Raw genomic sequence first — 13673 nt, forward strand, 5'->3', positions numbered from 1 at the left:
TAATTTATTACTTTTATTTGAATATGCCATATTATACTTATAAACACACTTATTGTATTCAGACTCTTCAGTATTAATCTACGCAATAGAAGTTATTCATTTCTATAATTGTTTTTTTAATAACTATGAAATCTTACTATATGACCATCTTATTAACAGTACAAGTCATTCAATTCATAAATATAACTGTCGACATTTAGATTCAATATGATCTCAGAGGTCTAGTTAGCACAAATCATTTTATAGCTGTAGTAAAAGCATTCTATGTTGCAGCAATCACGTATCATAGACATATCAGACATATAATCGTAAGAAATATATTGAATTACAAGATATATGTCAAACGACCAAAAATTATCAATACAAGTCATTCGTTTTTTTCTTGTTATAACGTAACAAAAATCTGCAATGATTATAAACAAATTTAAAACTAATAATTATATATAAGTATTGATATCTAATCATTTTACATTAACCATACGTTTAATAATATTAAATTTAGAAAAGAAAAGAAAGATTACCTGTGATTAAAATGTCGTAAGCAAACAATTACGCAGAGGCGGTAGATAATAATAAGAGGCCAACGCCGACAATTACAGAGGCGGTAGAAGAGAGGCCAGCTCCAAAAATTTACGTATTGAAACTGATTTTCTTACATGGGAAAAATATTATCATCTGTGTGGCTATAAAATATAATAAAAATGAAAAAAGAATAACAGTTCATATTAAATATAAAAATCAAATATATATATAAGCTCACGATAAAATACCACAAATTTGCAATTAACTGATTCTTCTAAATGATTCATCAAAAACTATCAAATATATGTAACAAATATTATAAAAAATGTTTTTCATACAAAAATATCTTTAATATTTTTATGTTTTATAATATAATTTAAAAGAAAAAAAAAAGATTACCTGCGATTACAATCACGTAAACATATGGTGAACACACGCGCGATTACAGCCGGTAGAAAAGAGGCTAGTGCTGCCAAAAATTCCGGATATTAACGTATGGCAAACGCCATATTAGGTACGTAATTTCCGGCGCTATTCATATGTATCTGCTAATATATATTAGCTATACATACGCATTCTATGTATGTACTCCAAAATTGAGAATATACGAGAAATATAAATACTATATATATATACACTCACTACAAAAAAAGCGGTACACTTAAAATTTGGGAAAAAATTATCAAATTTCAAATGACAATAACTTTGTAAATAATAAAGATAGAAAGGTTTATAAAAAACGAAAATGAAGCTTGGAATCTCTACTTTAAGAATCTACCCAGGTAGAACATAAAACTCATAATGACGTCATTATGACGTCATTATGACGTCACTAAAATGTCATTTTGAAAAAATCATAATGATCTCATTTAATACATTTTTAGCAACGTTTTGATGACTTATTTTTGATTTCATATTGACTTTAATATGACCTTTAAAAAGAAGAATATTATGTAAAATTGAGTGGTACACGAAACTGTAGCTTTATTTGCATTACAAATTACATAATTATATATTATTATAAATCATAAATAAACATTGCACAAAATGTTAGCACTTTAAGAGAACACATCATGTTAATTGTAAAAATAAACGCCTATTATTATTATTATTTTCTAATTAAAAAACAATACAAATTTTAAAAAAGACTGCTTAACGGAAAATAAAACTTTTAAATCTCTTTAAAATAAACAAAAAACTCAAAATGAAAATCCTGACGCAGAAAGACAATATTATAATAATAGAAGTATATCATATTAACATAAAAATAAATTCTCTGATATTGTTTTTTAACTGGAATGTAATACAAATTTAAAAAAAGACCATAACAGAAAATAAAACTTTTAAATCTCTCTAAAACAAACAAAAAACTCAAAATGAAAATCCTGACACAGAAGAACAATATTATAGTTATTATAACATAAATATTAGATTCCAATTTCGGCTACTACAAAAATCCGTAACTAGATTTTTCGCTGGTTACTTGTGTGTAACCAACGCAACATTTTTCTTTCCGCTTGTGCCAAATTGCTATCAGGGAACATCTTTAAAACAGCACCTATATGTATAAAATAGAGATCAGTGTGTTACTTAAAAATAAAAAATATTTTTTAAAAAGCTAAATTTAAACTTACAATTAATTACTTCATGAAGTTTAGTATTTTGAAATTTGAGTTTTACTAAACCTGACCCTGCATAATTTATCATGCGAGCCAAAGAATTTGTAATAAGTTTAGGAAGAATACGTCCCACAGCTGCATATTCATCGGTCTGTTCATCGACTTTCATCAATGTACAAAAATAATCTACCTTCAAAAAAATAAATTTAATTTTAGAACACAAACTACATATATTCGATTATTAAATTAACAGATTATTGATAAATCAAACTTTTTTTTATTGTAGTAAAAAAAGAAATGCAAAGAAATTTAATATTTCCACAATTATATTATATACTTTCATATGCATTTAATGTCGTTTATTAAGTAACTGAATATCCAAGAACAAGAAATTTCTTCATTGGGATAGCGACAAATTTTTAAACTTATTTGTAAATATATAAGATGCAATAAAATAATAATAATAACTACAAAAAAAATATAAAATATAGTTTCAATTTTAATAAAAATAATCTACACAAATGAAATAAAATGTAGCTATTAAATTTAACTTGCAAACTGTGTCACTATATATACTATGAATAATGAAACTTCTATTTACTACAGGGTAAAAATTATCATCAGATATAAGAAACTTTTGGAACTCTGAGAAGGCATCTTCATCATTTAAAGGGAGTGTAGGGAGTCCTTTCGGTTTAATAATTTTTCCTTCTTCTGGGGCTAACTTGCGATGAATCCTATGAAGCATCAAAATTACATGTTCCATTTTGCCATTCAATTCCTCTTGCCTATCCACTAAAATTTGAAGGACAGCAGCAATATGAGGCTCTGAAATAAAGTAACATATAATAAATAATAATTTCGAAGTTGAATAAACATTAATAAAGAAATAATGAGGTTAAAGATTATTCATTCATATGCATAAATTATGTGTTGATGGGCAATAAAATCATAAACTTTATACAAGAAATAATCAACAACGTACCCAATTTTATTTGTACATTTTTCATCAATGACGGCAAAGAAGCTGAAACGTGTAGTTAAGTCAAAAAATATCAGTATAATTAATTATGGAAATGGACATAATATAAGGCAAAAAATTTGTTACAGCCCAAAAATAACATTATAACCTTACACCTATGACATGGTTGAGAAGTCACAGATTTACAAGATATAGAAGTATCTTGTTTTGTAGAGGCTTCACTAAAAGACATTATTTTTTCGGAAAACGAGGACGACGTTCCATGTTGTATTGGTAATTTCTTTCGTAGAGGTGAAGCATTAAAACATGATGGATTGTTATATGCTATAACAAATAATCAATTAAAAGCAAATATTTCATAAAATTGTAAGCTGAGCAATGAATATGCTCTTTAAACATTGATTATATCATGCATGTAAGCTATAAAATAAAGTAAACAATATAACATATAGATACATACAGTTTGAACAGAATTGGGAAGTTGCAGCTTTTGTAGTTAAAGTTTTAACTGGAGAAACTTTGTCCAAAACTTCAGATAAAGTACCTTGACATTGAGTTTCAGAGAGAAAAATTTAATTTCTTTATAAAACAGTACTAATGAATAATCATAAAGTACTATTTTCACCTTTACCTTTAATGAGAGGTGAGGTCATTTTAGAGGATGGTGATTTATTGCGATTAGGGGAGAACTCAGAAATAGGCATTTCCATAGCCGCTGTAAAAGAAATAAGTGACAATGAAATTTTTTAATATGAACAAAAATGCAATACACGAAAGCCAAAACAGTTTAAAAAAAAAAAAAAAAAAATTGCTCTTGCAAAAAGAATTTAAAAGCAAGCTTTGCTTTGAACACTCTGTTGATTTATTTTCACTTCAGGATCATAATATATATATATATATATATTAAAAAATAAAACCTTGCCCCATTAAGATAAAATTCTAATATATGTATATACGACTTGTGTAAAATTTAACTTACCATCATTGAAAAGACATTTTACTGCTGAGTTTTTCTTAACTTCTATGCAAGTATTATTTTGCAATACGGAAGACTGTGATGCACGACATAATATCCTCCGTTCAGTATAGCAGGAGGACGGAGAAATAACTGTATGCTTTATTATTCTGGGCTTCTTTGATTGACATAAAAGAGAAGGAGATCGATTTTTTTTATTTTCTAGGAGCATTCTCACTTTTGTCTTAATGTTATTTGTTGTACAATTTTCTTCGTCACTGCTATCATTAGAGGAATATTTTGATTTCTTTGGAGAGGGATTATCAACTTCAGAGCTATCAGACTTATTTACATATCTTGCAGGCATGCGTCTTGTTCTAGATTTCTCTGTATCAGTTTCTCCAGCAGCTGTATCAATGGCACTGTCTTCTTCAGCTTTAATACTAGCCTTACGTGCTTTTGCATAAGTATCTGAACAAACAATTAACTTGATGAAAACATATTAACTAACAAATCTTACTTTAATGGTAATGAAATTAATTAATCACATATGTATGAAAAATTTGAAATGAACTATTTATGAATATATTTGGAAAAACATTTTTAATGTATTTATAATGCTTTTCTTTTGAAACAATAATGCTCTTTGAATTGAAAAATGTACAAATATTGATAAAAAATACATGGATATAAAAAATATTAAGTTTTTTTTATATAAACTTATTCCGTTGAATAAGGAAATAAATATAGCAATATAATAGCATATGTAATTTCTTTTAATCTTTAAAAATTATTTTATTTTATTAAACACTACGAATGCACTTATTAGTTTGTTATTACACTGCATAAAACAGAATTTACCATATTTATGCATGATTTCTATTGGCATTTCTTGAAAATCATCCTTTGGTTCTGTTAAACTCATAACCCATCTGCTGATTTTATCAGAGGGATATTTCTTTGGTGGCCATTTACAAGTGTTGAGTTTATAGTTTATCCATGATGATGGAACAATGGCTACACTTTCTTCCTGTACATTATCCGAAATAGGAAATTTCATAACAACATACTGCAACACAAATAATCAAAATGTTATATATTGATACAAGGAGTAAAGTAATTAAATATTATAGGGATTGTATAAAAAGATAAACGTACTTTAATGAAAAAACGGAATGAGTGGAATGCAAAGGAAAGTGTCATTACTGTCAGGCATAATAATACATTTCTCTTTAACATCTTCAATTTTACAATAATAAAATGTATTTTGAAATTTCGACACTTTAAAAATACCCAATTCTGAAGACTCCATAGGAAATTCATAATAGTTTTCATAGCGTTTAAATCTTTTTCCCGCAATAATAATACCTCTAGGAGAATCAATCACACTGTATAAACGTACAACTTCATTATTTATAGTTTTAAAATACCGATTTGCTTTATTTGTACTCAGTGTGAAATCTTTTGTTATAACAATGGCATATTGTTGAATCGGCAAATTATAACCATCAAATGGTTTTTTTAAAGTTACAAAATTGGAATTTTTATGAGGGTTTGGGTTATTTATCAATGCACCTTGAGTTTCCATATCTTTGTTAGCTAATTGTTGTAATGGTCGATGAGTAGAGCGTAAGTGACTTTTTATAACACCCAAAAAATTTTCATAAGGAAATGCACTAAAGGAATCTAATGTACCTCTGTTATGACATTCTTCAGCCAAATGAATGAGGGAGTGAACATTGTAGACGACAAATTCACGCCCAAATGATCGAGCTGACTGCTTCACAAATTTTCTTAACAAATAATTAGCAATGTTATTCATTCTTTGAAAAAAATCGTATGTACACAAGATGTAAATTGCACAGTGAAGAAGGAGAAAGCACTGGTAAATATTATTGGGCACACGATTTTTCAAAACATAAATACAATCATACAATATGAATCTTCTAAATTCAGTGCCTTTCCACTTTTCTCTTTTATTACGAACACCCAAACTTCTTGGTTTCCGAGTAAATTCTAATGGAAAACAGCCGGCAATATTATTTAACGCATTATTGATTTCAAACACAATCGCATCTGACAATGTACATCGAGAACGAATACTTATGAGAAAAAGAAGCATTCTTTTAACAACTCCTAGATACACAAGATGTAATGCATCTAGACGGAATTGAGAGACCATACCAGTTCCGATATCCTCTAATATTGAATTACCGACATGATGATAAGGATTATCTCTATTATAGAAAGATTCATCTGTACGTCTGGGACAATCTTGCTCAAAGAAACACATTCTACGCTTATAATATGTCCCTTGTACAACGCACTTTTCACATGCATAATAGCCATTATGCGCGATACATTGTTTTATAAATGAACGAGCTTCAGCATCTAGGACATAATTATTAATTTTAAATTGATATATATTATCATCACTCCATTGAAACCCATTTTCTTGTAAATCTGCTACTTCAGCGACAAACTGTTCCAGGTAAATATTAACGTCAGTAGGTTTTTTAGAGCCCAAAAAAACAGCAATCAAAAAAGGATGTTTGAAATCTCGAAATTTGCTAAGAATAGGCCAAAAATTCATTTCTGTGCTTTTGCTTAAAGGAATGCCATCTATATTGACATCTATCGCTAATATTTCACCATATTTACGAATATATTCATCAGAAAGTAATTGTCTAATATTCAGTTTTATTCCTTTGTACCAAAATAGTCCATCATTTTCATCGAAGACATTATTAATTTTTCTTGAAGTACGTAACAGAGTTTTATGACTCTTAGGCAAAAATGGAAAAATTGGCATTAAGAAAGTCAACAATGCATCTACTTTTTTCTTTGATACTCCACGCAAAGCCCATTCCTTTAACATGTTTAATAAATAATCATTCCGTTGCCTTTCATCATTAAAGTTCAATATATCTCTTATTTGTTTATTATTATCTTGTGTCTCATCCTCTCTCTCTCTTTCTCTCTCAATACTGTCATTATCATCTCTATTATCATTTATATTGTTATTTATATTGTCATTTATATTGTTATTGATGGAATTGTCAGGAGAATTAAAATTGCCATCTGAACTAGGATCTGAGCGGAAGGTATTATTTTCTTGACAATCTTCCCTTTCAAAAAAATCCTCAGGATCAAAGTCTGTATCATTATCATCACTACTGTCAGAATCAATTGATCTTGCAGCTCTTGCTTGAAGCTTGGCTAATGCGATTCGTTTCGTAGCACTAACTCTATATTTTGATGCTATTTTTCGTTTAAATGACGTAGCCTATGATTTAAAAATATAGAAAAATTAAAGGTGGTATAGCGCATAATTAAATTAGATTGAATAAACAATTAAAGAGGAAAATCAAGCGAGTAATAGGTTAGGGTTAGATTAGGTTACATTAAGAAATTAAAAAAGGGATTATTTTGCGATAAAATTAGTTCTTACCTTTTTATTATTATTTCCAGACATAATGGTTTTCGGTTTCTACGTTTGGAAAAAATTTATTGTTATGTTGCACTGTTGCGTTGCACTCTAGCTTGTTGTGTTGCACACGCGAACACGTTTACGTTGAATAACCGCGAATTATATTCAATGGATTGGCCAGATCGCAAAGTGGCAAACAAATGATGTAATTTCCTACTTGTAACCAACTTTACGTAGCCAAACAGAATACTTCCCGCCTGAAGCTGTGTGATAGATGGAGGTTATAAAATCGTGCGATTCCAGCGAACTCTATGTTGGACATTCGCATAAAATCTCAAGAATCAATCATAATAAGATCATTTTTTTTATATATTACAATTACTGTTGTTTATTCTATTGTTCGCATATATTCTAACAATATTTAAGCAATATAAATTTTTTGAAAGTTATATAATGCGATTTTAAAATATTATTATTCTTTTTGTCATCTTTAAATCATGTTTTAATCATTTCTGTTTAGATAACTTTTAAGTGATGAATAAAATCATGATGACGTCATTATGACGTCATTATGAGTTTTATGTTCTACCTGGGTATTCATTTTAATGTTGCGAGATAAATTTATTGAAAATGGCGGATGACAAAACAAGAGCATGCAAAATTGAAAAATAATGGTCCAAGTTCGCCACGGCACATGGCGTGAGTCAAATGTCGTAACTCAATGGGATAAAAAGCATATGATAGTACAGAGTCTCCTCTTTAAAATGCTTTTTTAATCATCTCGATACGATGATTTTTCGCTGAGATATTCAAATTTGATAATTTTTTCCCAAATTTTAAGTGTACCGCTTTTTTTTGGAGTAAGTGTATATACATATATATATATATTAGTAGACGCATATGCGTTCTCAGTATATATACAGGGTGTCCGGTAATAGTCACGCCAACCGTCGTGTGCAGATTCCTGGGATCATTTGGAGACGATTTTTCCTCAGCGAAAATGTCGAGGGAGGTCATTATTTTTTGCATGTTTCCAATTTTTGCCATCATGTATCTTTGTAACTAAGCCTTAAATTAAAATTCTATTAAAGTAAACTCTACCTGAAATTAACTGAAGAATATGAATTTATTATTATTTTATTTCCACAAGGCTTCGTTTGCGAAAAACCCTTTATTTTCATCGCTTATAACTCGAAAATTATTGGTGTCTCGACATTTTTGCTGAGGAAAAATCGTCTCCAAATGATCCCAGGAATCTGCACACGACGGTTGGCGTGACTATTACCGGACACCCTGTATATATATATATTAAAAATATCCACATTTAATAAATATATATTTAAAAAATATTTGCAGTTTGGGAAATATATATATTTAAAAATGTTTCTCTTTTTTGCTTGTTTAGACTAAAAACATCAGGGAGATCATTTGCTTGAGCTCCATAATATATAATAATGACGAAAATACTGAACGTACATAACTTATAATACATGATAGTTAATTATTGTAGTCAGTATGACATTATCATGAGTTAATGAAATAACGTTAATATCTGAGCTCACATTTTTCATCATGTGCATGTAACTTGTGCTCATGATACCTATCATCATAATATAATTACAAGACATACAACACATTTCGATCTATATCAGAAGATCATGACGTGATGAAATCTGATCATCAGGCATTGCTATCTGGGTACTTACTGATCGCCACGTGCAAGGAAAATGAAATAGTCAACTTTTTCTGCTTGCACTATTTCTTATAATTTTTCTTTATATACTTCACAATCCAGATAGTTGTTTCGAGATATCCAAAACACATGCATAAACATCAACTTTACATTAGCATACGAAAGAACAAAATAGGACAAAACATGGACAACAGACACAAGTCCTCTTCCGGTCCCAGCAAACACAATTGTATCAATGTTATATAACCGCAATAGAAATTTTTATAACAGATAATATTGCATGAAAGTTACTTATATGTTACTGGTATGTAACTATTTCCCACTTATAGATGTAACATGTAATATAACATGTTATATTATGGTTATATACAAACATCTATTCCTGTTATATAACTGTAAAGTAACTAGTATAATGTATATGTAATTATAATTAATTATATATATGTTATATATATGTGCATATACATATTCTATGTAGGGCGAATTTTTTAATTCATCGATTGATCGTATGAAGCGCAAATGCAGCAGTGCTTCATTTGCGCTTCATGCGATTGATCAATCGATGAAATAAAAAAATTCACCCTACATAGAATATGTATATGCACATATATATAACATATATATAATTAATTATAATTACATATACATTATACTAGTTACTTTAAAATGGGTTTAAATTAAAAAAAAACAGAAATTAGAACTCTAAAATAATGCATCTTTATTATTAATACAACTCATTTTCTTGAATATAATTTTTAAACTCTAGCATTAAAAACAAAAATAAAAGTATCTTAAATAACAAACAATGTTATTTATACTAAAATAAAAAAAAAACTTTATCACCGTATTTTGATTCATTTCGCCATTTGTACTCATACATATGCGTGAGAGAGATAATACGTCAATTTTTTCTTTTTATAAGTAATCTTTGATTTCGAGCCTTAATTTTGGTCTTGCAAATTATTGGTTCTATGAAACCTTTGCTTTCCAAAACGGAACCATTCCGCCATAAAATCATCTAATTCTCTTTCCGTTAGTGTATGTTGCTCCAGAATTATTTCTGTAAAAAATATATAAAACAAATAATTATATATATATATGGCTCGTATGTTGCAACGCAAAAATGTATTATAAAAGATCCTAAGTAACGAGCAATTAAAAGGTTGTCAAATAATTAAAAGACTTATAAATAAATCAATTTCTTTAATCAAACATACTTAAATCTGATATAAACGTTTCGACTTTACTTAGTCTTCTTCAGTATAAATTCAGTGAAAAAACATGTAATCATAATAATTAAATAGTCGATATTAAAGTTGTCACATTACGGTGTATAAAATTCATGGTGAAGGTTAATCAATCGTGTAATAATCCATAATTAAATTGCAATAGAGTAAGAACAGATAATAGATCTTGACACACATATAAGAGATTGGACAGAGCATAATAGTATGAACATCTCTATATAAAAATTTTGTCTTTTCTCATTTTATGAAACTAATTGCGGACACTTAAGATTTTTATAAAAAGAAAAATTCGTCGTTGTGAAGCGAGAAGTTATCTTTTTTGAGATGTCAATTTAGCAATAGTGTAGTTCCATTAAGCTGTTGATAAAATAAAATCAGAAGACTATTAATACATAAAAACGTTAATTAGTTCTTAATTAAACTTACAGTTATGTCGAAAGATATAAGGACACATATTATAAGCGATGTATAAGACATCATGCCGCTGTCGAACCTCGAGAGTGACTGGTAATGTGTGTCGGTGTGACTTTAATTCAATATGTATGTAAATAAACAATGACAAGCAAACCGGTATTATATTACAAAGCAAAAAACTAACAAAACTATAATTTCGATAATTCGTTAATAACATCAAAATATGCACTATCAAGCAATTCGGTGTCTGTTTTTAAATTAATTCCATTTTTTGCTCTTTAATGTGAATCATCTCTGAAATTAGTCTCTTATGAAAATTATTTTCTATGTCTAATATTTTGACTTTATTCCAATTAAATGTGTGTTGTAAGTTTAAAATGTGTTCAGAGACAACCGAATGTCTCGAGGAATCAAGTTTGATGTTATTCATATGTTCCTTAAGTCTAGTGTGCAACTGTCTTTTCGTTTGTCCTACATATGAAGCGTCGCAATTATTACAGTTAATTTTATATATTACATTGCTGTTAGACCGATGGTTATTTTTATCTTTTTGTGTTTTTATGATCTTGTCAAGTTTATTGAGACAACGGTAACCCACAGCAAATTCTGATTTCTTAATCGACGATGCAACTAGTTCAGATATGTTATTAATATATGGAATTACAAAGTAATTTTTATTAGTTTCATTATTTTTATTATTGCTTTTTGTATTTATTTTATTATTGATGATAGTTTTAATTCTGCGGTTAATAGTCTCGAATATCAGATGCAAGGGATATCCATTGCTCAACAAAATGTTTATAACTATTTCTATATTCTTTTTGTGGAATTGAGGATGTAACAAGAGCATTGCTCTATCAATTAGATTGTACATAGTCCCTACTTTATGACATGTAGGATGATTCGAGAAGAATGATAGCAGTCTCTCTGAGAATGTCTCCTTTCTATACCAATCTATATAAATGGAATTATTGATTATCTTTATTGATTATCTTTATTAAATCTAAAAGCTTATGCTCCTGTCAACTTCATATTCTATTGTAAACTGTAATCTTTTATAGTAACCATTAAATTTATTTAATATTGTTGTGACTTGGTTCTCGGGCGCGGTTAGTATTATGTCATCGACATATCGATAGTAAAATAATATATTCGTATCAAGTGTATTTAATATTGATTCCTCCAGATCTTGCATTACTAAATCGGCAATTATTGGTGATAAATCGTTCTTGGGAATAGATGTGTGTGTTTTAATGTGATTCCATCTTTTGTTAATGCTGTCAAATGCAAGATCTAAAGGAATATTTGTGAACAACGATATTACATCCAAAGAAACTACAACGTCCGGCATTCCTATATCCTGTTATGCCAGATAGTATGTTGCACAATTCATAACTATTGTTCACATGGCTCTTTGCACGAGGGATACTTGAATATATATATAAAAATATATAATTTAATGTACATATATAATAAACATGCATGTAATAAATATATTGACATAATAACATTGATATAATAAATATCGACATAATTGTACCTTTTATAATATTAACAAGAGTCAATTTTGCTACGCCGAAATTTTGTCGACGTCCTTTCCATGAACATTTCATGGAGCATTCATTTGAAAATAGACGTGACAATACATTCCGTACTGTCTCTTTTGGTGAATGGCCTCCAATTTTTAAAATAAATGTTTTCTGAAATTGATAAATAAGGTAAAAAATTATAAACTAATATATTTAACATATTATAATTACTATATTATTTAATATATTATTTATATATAATTATTATATATTATATATTATTTAATACAGTATTTATATATATGTATATTATTTATTATATTATTTGTTATATTATTTATATTTATATCTTTTTACTTACATATTCTTTTAAAAAGGATTCTTCTTTTAATAATACTTCCAGTGTTTTAATTTCGTCAATGGATTTTACCGGTAATACATTTTTTACACGCTCCGTTGAAGCATTGAATCGCATGTTTGGTGTCAATTTGTTAATGTGCTGCAATATGTCTTTCATTTGCAAATCTAAAGATGCACACATTCTTATTAATGTTTCTGTATTTCCTGTAAATAAATTATTGTGATTTAAATTGTATTTCTCTCTCTCTCTCTCTTTTCAACTTTTACATTAATATAATTTATTTACATAAATATATTTATTATAAATTTACCTCTAATATCTCGAACACATTTTTGTAAGTCTTTGTTATGATTGTCATCATAAGGTTCATCAAGTCCACATTGATTTTTTGCTGCAACTTGAAAAATTGATGTGAAAAAAATGTTTTATATGTATATATTCTATTTTGTACCTTTTTTATTTATATATGTCATAAATACTCACTATTTTCGAAAATAAGTATTCCATCTGTAGGCACAATATTCTCATTTTTGGAATTGACTGTAGAAGAAGAAGGCCATTCTGGCAATTTGCTTGTGCAACTTTCAATTATTGTATTATCATTATGTTCTTGAATATCAATAGTATGTGTACTTAGTTATACTTTTTTTTGTATTTTACATTAACTGATTGTGAGTTAGTTTTATTATTATTTTCGTTATCTCCTTCATCTGACAAGGAGTCAGATAAAGGAATAGTATTAATATAGCGACTTGGAGGACATTTCTTTCGATGTCCTTTTCCCAACTGTGTATCCTCTGCGGAGGTATAATATTCATCTTTTGCGAGTTTACGTGCCTTTTCAAATGTGTCTAAAACAAATATGAATGCAAATATTATATTTATTTATATTACTATATTTATTATACTATATTTATTATA

The sequence above is a fragment of the Prenolepis imparis genome, unplaced genomic scaffold (genome assembly GCF_030444845.1).
Source record: "Prenolepis imparis isolate NDT839.2.m4 unplaced genomic scaffold, iyPreImpa1.0 SCAF_6, whole genome shotgun sequence".
Lineage (NCBI taxonomy): Eukaryota > Metazoa > Arthropoda > Insecta > Hymenoptera > Formicidae > Prenolepis > Prenolepis imparis.